Raw genomic sequence first — 14,378 nt, forward strand, 5'->3', positions numbered from 1 at the left:
CCTTCACCTTAGGAGGTATGGTTAGCTCTGGTGCTAAGCTCATACCTCTTTAGTAGCTGGAGTCAGACATCAGTGAGGGTGGGGGCAAGTCTGAGGTCAACAAGACTGTCAGGATGGCAGCAGCTCTTCTCAGTAACTGCCAGGGGTCTGCTGGGATTCTGCAGCAGGAAGCCAGTCTGTTAGTCTTAGTCTCATGTCCCAGAAGCAAAGAAAGACTGTCTCCTCCCTGACTGCTCCTTCCCCACAATTCTAGGGACCTCATCCTCGCACAGAGCCCCTACCTGTGAAAGGGCATATAACTAAAAAGGGTCAAATGCCTGCTCCTTAGATCTCCACTTGAATCCCCACTACTTTCTGTCCTTGTGAGCTGGACTGGATATGCAGAAAGAAATTTTAACTTGCTCTTTACTGATCTTTCTGAAAATATAGAATCTGCATATTCTCCTCTCTTCTTCCCTTTCTTGGGAACCAGCAGGTATGGCTGAATCTTTCTAAGACAAAGGTTTCCCCTAAGCAGGATGCCCCTCTACTTCCAAAGTGTACCTCCCATGTCTCAGCAACCCCTTCTAAGAGAGGAGAGAAAACAAGACAAAGGGGAAGAAAGAGTTGGAACTGACATTTATAGTGCTAGATGTTGTGGATTTTACATCCATTATTTCACTTAATTTTAATGACCTCCTTACAAGATAGATGGTGTTCTAATTTTTTCAGGTTAAGAAGCTTAGATTCAGCAAGGTTTAATAACTTGCACAACGTCACATAGCTGTTAAGAACAGAACCAAAATTTGAACCAAGTTCATAGTAAATTCTGAGCTCCTCAACCATGGATAATAGGCACTGTGTGCTAGACATTATATGTTTATAATCCCACTTTATTCTTTTAAAAACCTTGAGGCTTAATGAAGCTTAATAATTTTCCCCAAGGCCAATAGTTGGGGAAAAAGATGTCTCCTCTGTACACACACACATATACACATTATTAACTGTGCAATAATTTTTTTTAATTCATCTACTGCTACTTGTATGTTGTTTTTTTCCTCATGAATATATATTATCTGCAACTTGATTTTGTATTCAAAAGGTAAAAAGAGTAGGTAACCACTAAATTCTCATCAGATAAATGACTAGCCAAATTTTAATCAGCTTGCAAATACAAAATAGAAGGTAGATTTCAAATAATGGTTCTTTTTCTACACAAGTTTTTGTTGTTATTCAGTCATTAAGTTGTTTCTGACTCTTTGCAACTCCATGGACTTCAGCATGGCACACTTCCCTGTACTTCACTATCTCCCAGAGTTTGCTCAGACTCATGTCCATTGAGTCAGTGATGCTATCTAACCATCTCGTTCTCTGTTTCCCTCTTCTCCTCTTGCCCTCAACCTTCAATATTTACCATCATCAGGATTTTTTCCAATGAGTTGGCTCTTTGCATCAGGTGGCCATAGTATTGGAGCTTCAGCTTTAGCATCAGTCCTTCCAGTGAATATTCAGGACTGGCTTTCTTTAGGATGGACCAATTTGATCTCCTTGCAGTCCAAGGCACTCTTAAGAGTCTTCTCCAACACCACAGTTCAAAAATATCTAATGCTTCTGTGTTCAGCCTTCTTTACGGTCCAACTCTCACAGCCATACATGACTACTGAAAAAACCATAGATTTGACTTTACGGATCTTTTTCAACAAAGTTATATCTCTGCTTTTTAATCACTGTCTAGGTTTGTCATAGTTTTTCTTCCAAGGAGCAAACATCATTTAATTTCATGGCTGCAGTCACCATCTGCAGAGATTTTGGAACCCAAGAAAATAAAGTCTGTCACTGTTTCCACTTTTTCCCCATCTATTTGCCATGAAGTGATAGGACCAGAAGTAAAACTGTTAAATTTGTTCCTAGTAAAATAAAAGTATATTTTAATTGAGTTGCAAATTTAGTTTTAGTGAATGATTTTATCTAGAGGATAATACTGATGTTTCATGCATTGGACAAAGAATAAAATTTCTATATGCTGGACAATTTGAAGCCTCACTAACCTTATGAAATGCATCATTAAAAACATATGTATGACTGAGATACTTCTTGGGTAGAAATTTTCTTTAGAAGGAAGCAAGTATAGTAGTTCAGTTCAGAATAGACTCAAAAGTCAGAATGTTTAGGTTTGATTCCTGGCTCCTTCATTTACTGTATAACGTGTTTAGCTGAGTTCTCTTACATAAACATTTACTATTTCTGTGCCTCGATTTTTTTCACCCGTGAAATAGCACAAGGGCACATCAACTCTATAGACTGTGTGATTAACTGAATGATGCTACAGGACTGTGTAGAACTAAACTATGGAACTGTGCCCTCAGTAAATATTCAGTTTTTACTTCCAAGCCAAGTTCAAGGGGAACACAGATATGAAGAGTACTAGCACCCATGCTTGGCGAGCAGCATTGTGACTAAAATGCTCTGACATTCTAACAGGGTTACATGAGTTCCTCTACAGGCTGAACTCTCTGTAGAAGTTCCCAGATTCATCTGAATTGCTATTATTTTTGGTACATGCCTACAAATGCCCCCAGGAAAATGTTCCACTGAACACTGGAAAATTACAACCTGAGGCATATCATCTATAAAAAACCAAGATTGTGTGGAACGTCCTAGTCTGATTTGAAAAAGACATTAAATAGTGTTTCTGCTGCCAAAGAACAAGAAGGAAATTTACACATGACCAGAAATGTCTAGAAACTTTTAAAACTCTTAGAATGGAAAAGGAGTAAGTGATGGTATTTTGATACCACATCTTTATATTTCACCACCAGATCCAATTCACAGAGTTCAAATCCCTCACTTTCTTCAGGGCACTGTGTGTGTTGAAGTGTAGTTGAGAGGAAATGCTCCCTCTCTCAAAGTCTCTGTGATCACATCTCAATTCAGACTGACTTAACTCTGAACTCAAAGAGAGGAAGTGATACTCCATCCAGATCAGAGGTCACTGAATTCTGCAAGGAGGATGGGCACCACTGCACTGCGTGTTTCATAATAGACTAAACGGAATCAAGAGCACATTGGAGGTCGCAATACAGTACATGGAAACTTGAGACTATAACCCTCTCAGTCTCCTTTGGAGCGGAGTCATGAATGGGCCTCAGGGAATATAACACACCTCTGGAAACGTGTGGAAAACTATATAACAGAGTAAGGCAGAAATGACACAAGTGCCAACTGAGGTGGATATCTAAGATTTATACCAGATTCTCCAATGTCTAGAAGTGGAGTTCAAATGTTGCCCTGAAATATTTTTTTGTATTCTGTGGCAAATCACTTGAGTGGTGTCCCTCAGTTACATGAGTATTAAGACAAGGTAGGAGGGTGATAAAAGTATAATAGAGAGTTTAATAACTTTCAGATTGACACATTGAGATTTTGTTCCTGCAAAGCTAGTCTCAGGGAAGTGTAGACCAATCTGCAAATGGAGCTGGTGGCCCATCCAAGAGCTCTTTCTGCCATATCAGTTAAGGGTCTTAGTGGCAAGCAACTGAAGCCAATCTTAGTAGACTAAGCAAAAAAAAAAAAAAAATTATTAAAAAGACATTCAGTAGCCCACACAACCACTGAGAATCCTGGAAAACCAAGATCAAAACCAAGCTGGACCACTGGTGGTCTAGTGGTTAAGAAGCCACCTGCTAATGCAGGGGATACAGGTTTAACCCCTGGACTGAAAAAATTCCACATGCTATGGGGCACTAGGCCCATGTGCCACAATGACTGAGACTGTGCACCTTAGAGCCTGTCCTCTGCAACAAGAGACGACACTGCAAGGCCTGCCCACTGCAACTAGAGAAAGCCCACACAGAACAATGAAGACCCAGTGCAGCCAAAAGTAAAATAAAATAAAGAAAAGAAAAAAGTAAGCTTCTAGAAAATATATAAGAAATCATGACACCCTAAAAATTTAATATATATGTATACCACATTTTGAATATTCATCTTTGAAACTATGTAAATATGTTACAGGTATTTATATATGTATGCTATATAAGTTACATATGTATGTTATACATGTTATATATGCAATTATAAAACAGAATAAAATTTAAAAAGCCGTTCAGTTCAGTTCAGTTTAGTCATTCAGTTGTGTCCAACTCTTTGCGACCCCATGAATCATGGCACGCCAGGCCTCCCTGTCCATCACCAACTCCCAGAGTTTACTCAAACACACCCATCAAGTCAGTGATGCCATTCAGCCATCTCATCCTCTGTTGTTCCCTTCTCCTCCTGCTCCCAATCCTTCTCAGAATCAGAGTCTTTTCCAATGAGTCAACTCTTCGCATGAGGTGGCCAAAGTGGAGTTTCAGCTTTAGCATCATTCCTTCCAAAGAACACCCAGGGCTGATCTCCTTTAGAATGGACTGGTTGGATCTCCTTGCAGTTCAAGGGTCTCTCAAGAGTCTTCTCCAACACCACAGTTCAAAAGCATGAATTCTTCAGTCCTCAGCTTTCTTCACAGTCCAACTCTCACATTCATAGATGATCACTGGAAAAACCATAGCCTTGACTAGACGGACCTTTGTTGGCAAAGTAATGTCTCTGCTTTTGAATATGCTATCTAGGTTGGTCATAACTTTTCTTCCAAAGAGTAAGCGTCTTTTAATTTCATGGCTGCAATCACCATCTGCAGTGATTTTGGAGTCCCAAAAAATAAAGTCTGACACTGTTTCCACTGCTTCCCCATCTATTTCCCATGAAGTGATGGGACCAGATGCCATGATTTTAGTTTTCTGAATGTTGAGCTTTAAGCCAACTTTTGCACTCTCCTCTTTCACTTTCATCAAAAGGCTTCTTTAGTTTCTCTTCACTCTCTGCCATAAGGGTGGTGTCATCTGCATATCTGAGGTTATTGATATTTCTCCCGGCAACCTTGATTCCAGCTTGTGTTTCTTCCAGTCTAGCATTTCTCATGATGTTCTCTGCATATAAACTAAATAAGCAGGGTGACAATATACAGCCTTGACGTACTCCTTTTCCTATTTGGAATCAGTCTGTTGTTCCATGTCCAGTTCGAACTATTGCTTCCTGACCTGCATATAGGTTTCTCAAGAGGCAGGTGAGGTGGTCTAGTATTCCCATCTCTTTCAGAATTTTCCACAGTTGATTGTGATCCGCACAGGCAAAGGCTTTGGCATAGTCAATAAAGCAGAAATAGATGTTTTTCTGGAACTCTCTTGCTTTTTCGATGATCCAGCAGATGTTGACAATTTGATCTCTGGTTCCTCCACCTTTTCTAAAACCAGCTTGAACATCAGGAAGTCCATGGTTCACGTATTGCTGAATCCTGGCTTTGAGAGTTTTGAGCATTACTTTACTAGCGTGTGAGATAAGTGCAATTTTACAGTAGTTTGAGCATTCTTTGCCATTGCCTTTCTTTGGAATTGGAATGAAAACTGACCTTTTCCAGTCCTGTGACCACTGCTGGGTTTTCCAAGTTCACTGGCACACTGAGTGCAGCACTTTCACAGCATCATCTTTCAGGATTTGAAATAGCTCCACTGGAATTCCATCACCTCCACTAGCTTTGTTTGTAGTGACACTTTCTAAGGCCCACTTGACTTCACATTCCAGGATGTCTGGCTCTAGGTGAGTGATCACACCATCATGATTATCTTGGTCATGAAGATCTTTTTTGTACAGTTCTCCTGTGTATTCTTGTCACCTCTTCTTAATATCTTCTGCTTCTGTTAGGTCCATATCTTTTCTGTCCTTTATCAAGCCCATCTTTGCATGGAATGTTCCCTTGGTATCTCTAATTTTCTTGAAGAGACCTCTAGTCTTTCCCATTCTGTTCTTTTCCTCTATTTCTTTGCATTGATCGCCAAAGAAGGCTTTCTTATCTCTTGTTATTCTTTGGAACTCTGCATTCAGATGCTTATATCTTTCCTTTTCTCCTTTGCTTTTGCCTCTCTTCTTTTCACAGCTATTTGTAAGGCCTCCCCAGACAGCCATTTTGCCTTTTTGCATCTCTTTTCCATGGGGATGGTCTTGATCCCTGTCTCTTGTACAATGTCACGAACCTCATTCCATAGTTCATCAGGCACTCTCTCTATCAGATCTAGTCCCTTAAATCTATTTCTCACTTCCACTGTATAACCATAAGGGATTTGATTTAGGTCATACCTGAATGGTCCAGTGGTTTTCCCCACTTTCTTCAATTTAAGTCTGAATTTGGCAATAAGGAGTTCATGATCTGAGCCACAGTCAGCTCCTGGTCTTGTTTTTGCTGACTGTATAGAGCTTCTCCATCTTTGGTTGAAAATAATATAATCAATCTGATTTCAGTGTTGACCATCTGGTGATGTCCATGTGTAGAGTCTTCTCTTGGGTGTTGGGAGAAGGTGTTTGCTATGACCAGTGTATTCTCTTGACAGTACTCTATTAGTTTTTGCCCTGCTTCATTCCGTACACCAAGGCCAAATTTGCCTGTTACTCCAGGTGTTTCTTGACTTCCTACTTTGCATTCCAGTCCCCTATAATGAAAAAGATATCTTTTGGGGGTGTTAGTTCTAAAAGGTCTTGTAGGTATTCATAGAACCATTCAACTTCAGCTACTTCAGCATTACTGGTTGGGGCGTAGACTTGGATTACTGTGGTATTGAATGGTTTGCCTTGGAAACGAACAGAGATCATTCTGTCATTTTTGAGATTGCATCCAAGTACTGCATTTTGGACTCTTTTGTTGACCATGATGGCTACTCCATTTCTTCTAAGGGATTCCTGCCCACAGTAGTAGATATAATGGTCATCTGAGTTAAATTCACCCTTTCCAGTCCATTTTAGTTCTCTGATTCCTAGAATGTCAATGTTCACTCTTGCCATCTCTTGTTTGACCACTTCCAATTTGCCTTGATTGGAGGCATTACTACAAACCAAAAAAATTACTGCAAACCAAAAAGCCATTACTACAAACCAAAAACAAAGCAAAATAAAATGAAGAAACACAATAGTATATCAAGTTGGCAAACTACACAGAAGAGAAATAATTTTAAATGTCTCGAAAATAACTTAATTTGGCCATATATCATCAGTGGATGGACTGTAAGGACAAACAGAACCAGAAAAAATATAAACAATTTTCAGTGATCATATCTTTGTGGTAGTATTGGTATTGAGACTGCTATGTGTATAGTAAATGGATAATTATGTTGATTCTAAAAAATGGAAATTTGGGTGCAGGGAAAAACAGATAAAAATACGAGACTGAAAAAGCTAAGTAAAGTCCTTCTATCTGTAAATTCAAACTTGAAATTCCAATTTGAACTCATGATTTATTTTAAGTATATATCATTTTATTGTGTGTGCTTAGTCGCTCAGTTGTGTCTGAGTATTTGTGACTCCTCATGGACTGTAGCCCACCAGGCTCCTCTGTCTATGGGTGTTCTCCAGGGAAGAATACTGTACTGAGTTGTCATGCTCTCTTCCATGGTATCTTCCCAACCCAGGGATCGAAACCAGGTCTCCTGCATTACAGGCAGGTTCTTTACCGTCTGAGGCACCAGGGAAGCTTTTATACATTTATATATAATATTTACACATATGTTATATTTAGATGTAATTTTGACCACTAGAAAGGCCTAGAAATATTGATCATCCCTAGAAGGCAGATTTAATCTCTAAAATCTATTTCCAAAGGAATCAGTTCTCCTTGGTGAAATGACTGAGTCCCAGCCTAGGAGCATTAGTGTGAATAATACATATACTGGGTTGAATATGGAATATGTCAAATATATTTAAACCATGGATTCATTATAGAGTAAAACAAAATCATGGGGTCAGTTGCCTCTGGAAAATGCTCGATGAACAACTCATTATTTTGCAAGCTGGTAAATCAGAGAACAGCAATGAAGTCAGGAGTCTCTCCTGTCTTTCTGGTATGACATGTATCTCAGGATAAGCACATAGTTAATGAGAAGTCCCATGTTATAAAAGTATTTGGATCAAACAAGAAGAAACTACTAGGTTATTTAGCATTTCTAGCTCTCTACTCCTTTTTCAACCATCCATCTATCACAGCCTGAGTGAGGTGCTGGCAATGGCACCCCACTCCAGTCCTCTTGCCTGGAAAATCCCATGGATGGAGGAGCCTGGTGGGTTGCAGTCCATGAGGTCACTAAGAGTTGGACACAACTGAGCAACTTCGCTTTCATGCATTGGAGAAGGAAATGGCAGCCCACTTCAGTGTTCTTGCCTGGAGAATCCCAGGGGTGGGAGAGCCTGGTGGGCTGTCTTCTATGGAGTCACACAGAGTCAGACACGAATGAAGAGACTTAGCAGCAGCAGCATTGTTTCTGGATATTTCTTTTTGTGTCTTGTTTCTTTTATGATTGTTGGCTCATAAATACTTATAATACATTTAGTGTGAAGTACATCCTGCAGCATTATAAATTTTCCTTCATTTTTAAAAAATATTTTGTGCCATATTTTCACCTTGCTGATATTATGAGTCACAGATAACCTTTCTGTGTTAACATTCATCCGGTATACTTTTGTTCCCCCCCTGTTAATTTGAACCGCTGTGAATCATTTTGTTTTAGGGGTCTTTAGTGTTCCAATCTGAAAATTTTGATTTGTGTGCCCCTTTGCCTTTATTAACATAACATCACAGCTCAGCATTTCAAAATGTATTCAAATAGCGCAGTCAGTGACTCCAACCAGGGACCACCTAGTGTCAGGATCAAAGCCGTACTGCAGGGAGCTGGATCCTCTCCAGTCTGTCTCCTAACCATCTTCATCTCTTCTTTTATCTAATATGCCTGATGGAAAATGTGCAGGAACAAAAATCACAGTGCAGGAGTTGGGGGCCCACATTGTTAACAAGGGGACGTGTTAGATGTCAGAGGAGCGAACAGGAAAAGCAGTGCTTGTCACCCAGGGCTGCCAGTCTTCCCACTGCAGCTGGCTGCCACATGCTCAGCCTGTCCATTCCCTTGGTCCCAGTAGGGACTCAGCAAAGAAGAAGAAGCAAGGAAGATACTACAAACCTGGCAGTATTCCACACTGAAGAAATTAATGCTAACTCAAGGGACAGAACTTCCCAATAATAAGCCAGCCTCTCCTTGAGTGCTGAGGAGTAGGAAGAGAAGGCTTTAGGCAAAGGATCTGGGCTTCATTTATCAGCAGATTGGCTAAGATACATTCCAGAAATCTTAATGATGAATCCTGCTCTTATGCTTGGGGCATTGAGAAATTTAAAATTAATATTAGATGGCTATCAGGATAAAACTTGATTAAAACCATCTCTCAAGGGCAAAAATATCATCATGTCCATCTCACAGAGCATCTGATATAGGGCTCAGTATCAAGTTTTTAAAATAAGACTGTACGGAGGACTTCTGAAAAGACAAATGAAAGAAAATGTATCAATGAGCTAATTATTCTGATGTGTGTTTTTCCAGACTTCCTTTTCCTTTCTTGGAAAACTTGGTAATACAATTTGTGTGTGCGTGTGTTGCTTCAGTCATTTCCAACTCTGTGCGACCAAAAGGACTGTAGCCTGCCAGGCTTCTCTGTCCATGGGATTCTCCAGGCAAGAATACTGGAGGGGGTTGCCATTTCCTTCTCCAGAAGATTTTTCTTATCCAGGGATTGAAACTGGGTCTCCTGCATTGCAGGAAGATTATTTACCATAAGAGCCACCATACTGTACTGCTACAATAAAGTAAGCTTGAAAAAGGAAAATGTTATTGAGAAAATCATAACAAAGAATATATTTACACTACATATTTGTAGCTACTGGAAAAAAATCCATGTATAAGTGAATCCTTGCAGTTCAAAACTGTATTGTTCAAGGGTCAACTGTATTCAAGACTGTCACAGAAATAACATCATTTGTGGACACAGCTATATAATACATTTGATACCTTCCAAAGTTTTCCCCCTTCTGCTCTAAGCTGTCAAGAGGTCTACCAAGTGCCCTTACCTTTGGTCCAGCACAAAAGGAGTGGGAAGAGAGGGGGTAAGGAAAGGTTGAAGAAGCAGCCTTTATTTAGCCTTTACTAAATAAAAACCTCCCACCAATTGCATCTTTATTGAGACAGACCTCACAGGATAAGAAATTTACCCATTTAAATGTAGAACACAGTTGTTTGGGGTATATTCACAGAGGTATGCAAACATCACAATTTAATTTTTGAACATTTCAATTCATTTCAGTTCAGTCACTCAGTCGTGTCCGACTCTTTGCAACCCCATGAATCACAGCACCGCAGGCCTCCCCGTCCATCACCAACTCCCAGAGTTCACCCAAACTCATGTCCATCAAGTTGGTGATGCCATCCATCCATCTCGTTGTCTGTCATCCCCTTCTCCTCTTGCCCCCAATCCCACCCAGCATCAGGTGTGAGAGTTGGACTGTGAAGAAGGCTGAGCGCTGAAGAATTGGTGCTTTGGAACTGTGGTGTTGGAGAAGACTCTTGAGAGTCCCTTGGACTGCAAGGAGATCCAACCAGTCCATCCTAAAGAAGATCAGTCCTGGGTGTTCGTTGGAAGGACTGATGCTGAAGCTGAAACTCCAGTACTTTGGCCACCTCATGAGAAGAGCTGACTCATTGGAAAAGATCCTGATGCTGGGAAAGATTGAGGGCAGGAGGAGAAGGGGACGACAGAGGATGAGATGGTTGGATGGCATCACCAACTTGATGGGCATGACTTTGCATGAAGTCTGGGAGTTGGTGATGGACAAGGAGGTCTGGCGTGTTGCAGTTCATGGGGTCACAAAGAATCAGACATGACTGAGTGACTGAACTGAACTGAACCGATTCTCCCCCAAAGTCTCCTTCCATCCAGGCTGCCACAAACACTGAGCAGAGTTCCCTGTGCTATATGGTAGGACCTTGCTGATTATTGATTTTAAATATAGCAGTATGTACATGTTGATCCCAAACTCGCTAATTATCCCTTCCCCCTGTTCTTCCCGCCTCTGCCCACAACCATAAATTTGTTCTCTAAGTCTGTGAGTCTGTTTTTGTTTTGTAAATAAGTTCAGTTACATAATTTCCTTTTAGATTCTGCATATAGGGGATAGCATACGGTATTTCTTTTATCAGTCTTTCTATACTCAGCATGACAATCTCTAGGTCCACCCATATTGCTGCTAATGGCATTATTTCACTCTTTTTAATGGTGCCTTTGCACCACAAAATAGAGAGTAGCCCCTGCTCTCCAAAACTAGAGAAAGCCAACTAGAGAAAGCACAGTCAAAAATAAATAAATAAATATATCAGTGTGTTCATTGCAAAAAAATTTAAAAAATGAACTTTTTTCTTAGGCATACCCATTATTTTAAAATATTTACTTATTTTTTTGGTGTGCTGGGTCTTCTTTACTGTACTGACTTTTCTCTGATTGTGGCAAGTGGGGGCCACATTCGAGTTACAGTGTGTAGGCTTCTCACTGCCGTGGCTTCTCCTGAGCATGGGCTCTAGGGTGAATGGACTTCGGTAGTTGTGGCATGCGGGCTCAGTAGTTGCAACTAGCGGTTCCAGAGCACAAACTCAATAGTTGGGGCACACGGGCTTAGTTGCTCCACGGCATGTTGGATCTTCCTAAAACAGGGACCAAACCCATTTCCTCTACATTGTAAGGCATATTCTTGGACCCCTGGAACACCAGGGACTTGCCAGCAAAGGTCCGTCTAGTCAAGGCTATGGTTTTTCCAGTAATCATGTATGGATGTGAGAGTTGGACGATAAAGAAAGCTGAGCGCTGAAGAAGTGATGCTTTTGAACTGTGGTGTGGGAGAAGACTCTTGAGAGTCCCTTGGACTGCAAGGAGATCCAACCTGTTCATCCTAAAGGAAATCAGTTCTGAATATTCATTGGAAGGACTGATGCTGAAGCTGAAACTCCAATACTTTGGCCAGATGATGCAAAGAACTGACTCATTGGAAAAGACCCTGATGCTGGGAAAGACTGAAAGCAGGAGGAGAAGGGGACGACAGAGGTTGAGATGGTTGGATGCTGTCACTGACTCAATGGACATGAGTTTGAGTGAAATCTAGGAGTTGGTGATGGACAGGGAGGCCTGGCATGCGGCAGTCCATAGGGTCGCAAAGAGTCAGACACGAGTGAGCGACTGAACTGAACTGGGACACCAGGGAACCCCTTCAGTACTTTTAAAAACCACTTTATTGAGGTATGATAGACATGCAAATGGCAATACATAATGTATACAACTTGATGATGAGTTTAGAGATAAGCATACACCTTTGAGACCATCACCATAATCAAGGCCTTAAACTGATCACCTCCAAAAGTTTCCTTTTTCTCTTTTTGTTTATAACATTTTAATTTTCCAGTAGTCATGTATGGATGTAGGAATTGGACCATAAAGTAAGCTGAGCACTGAAGAATTGAGCTTTTGAACTGTGGTGTTGGAGAAGACTCTTGAGAGTCCTTTGGACAGCAAAAAGACCAAACCAGTCAATCCTAAAGGAAATCAGTCCAGAATATTCATTGGAAGGACTGATGCTGAGGCTGAAGCTCCAATACTTTGGCCATCTGATGGGAAGAGCTGACTCTTTGGTAAAGACCCTGATGCTGGGAAAGATTGAAGGTAGGAGGAGAAGGGGATGACAGAGGATGAGATGGTTGGATGGCATCACCCACCAATGGGCATGAGTTTGAGAAAGCTCTGGGAGTTTGTGATGGACAGGAAGCCTGGCATGCTCCAGTCCATGGGGTTCCAAAGAGTCAGACACTACTGAGCTACTGAACTGAACTGAACTGAATTTTTTTGCTGTAAGAGCATTTAACATGACATATATCCTCTTAGTAAAATTTAAGTATGCAGTGCATTATTGCTTATTGCATACTCCTACATTTATGAAAAATTTAGAATAGTCAATTGTGCAAAACCAGACAGTAGGATAGAGGTTCCTAGGACTGGGAGGATGAGAAAATTTTGAGGCATCAGTCAAAGGAGACAAATGCGAGATGAATCAGTTCTGGAGATCTACTGTACACTATTACCACTCTGTTTAGAGTATTCCCTTGCCTGCTATGATTCTTCTTGAGAGCAAATCTTCTTGCTCAGAGATCCCTCTAGTTTTTACTGCCTCACATCATTCCCTTTCTAAAGCAGAAAAACCTTTGTCCCCTGACTTGTCTGTTTATGATTATGTGTTTTGTCTATATGCCCTCTTCTCCAGTTTTCATGGAAACAGCTGTTGTTGCCTAAGCTCTTTCCCCAATATAACAAATGAAATAGGATTGGAATAAAAAACAAAACATTTTTTGGTTTCAAATTTATTTTAAACATCCAACCCAGATGTTCCAGCTTATCCAGATGTCATTAAATGGATGAGTTCATTTTTCTATTACTCTATGAGATGTTTAATTCAGCTTTATGAAATTGCATGAAACAAAGGTATTTTACAAGCACTCAAAAATCATTATTTAGCTAGCTCATGTCCTGGAAATAGCTGCTCTGCTAATAATTCTCTAAAAACCTTTTTTTTTTTTTTTTCTCCTGGCGCACGAGTCTTTTGGCCTCAACATTGCATTGATACGATCTAAAGCTTTTGATGGGAAATAGATGGGGAAACAGTGGAAACAGTGTCAGACTTTATTTTTTGGGGCTCCAAAATCACTGCAGATGGTGACTACAGCCATGAAATTAAAAGACGTTTACTCCTTGGAAGAAAAGTTATGACCAACCTAGATAGCATATTCAAAAGCAGAGACATTACTTTGCCGACTAAGGTCCGTCCAGTCAAGGCTATGGTTTTTCCAGTGGTCATGTATGGATGTGAGAGTTGGACTGTGAAGAAGGCTGAGCACCGAGGAATTGATGCCTTTGAACTGTGGTGTTGGAGAAGACTCTTGAGAGTCCCTTGAACTGCAAGGAGATCCAACCAGTCCATTCTGAAGGAGATCAACCCTGGGATTTCTTTGGAAGGAATGATGCTAAAGCTGAAACTCCAGTACTTTGGCCACCTCATATGAAGTGTTGACTCATTGGAAAAGGCTCTGATGCTGGGAAGGGATTGGGGGCAGGAGGAGAAGGGGATGACCGAGGATGAGATGGATGGATGGCATCGCCGACTCGATGGACATGAGTTTGAGTGAACTCCGGGAGTTGGTGATGGACAGGGAGGCCTGGTGTGCTGCAATTTATGGGTCACAAAGAGTCAGACACGACTGAGCAATGGAACTGAACTGAAAGTATTTTAAAAATAATGGAAAAATTGAGTTAATAAAGTAGTTGTACTTCATTTAATCTATTTTTCAATAAATTAAAAAAATAATTTAACTGCTGATAGATTAAGGAAACCAGTGAGTCAATTGTCATTGATTTGCTATCCCTTTACCTAGGGGTCTTCAGCCTCCAGGCTGTGGACTGGTACCTCC

Source organism: Ovis aries, chromosome 8 (genome assembly GCF_016772045.2).
Source record: "Ovis aries strain OAR_USU_Benz2616 breed Rambouillet chromosome 8, ARS-UI_Ramb_v3.0, whole genome shotgun sequence".
Taxonomy (NCBI): domain Eukaryota; kingdom Metazoa; phylum Chordata; class Mammalia; order Artiodactyla; family Bovidae; genus Ovis; species Ovis aries.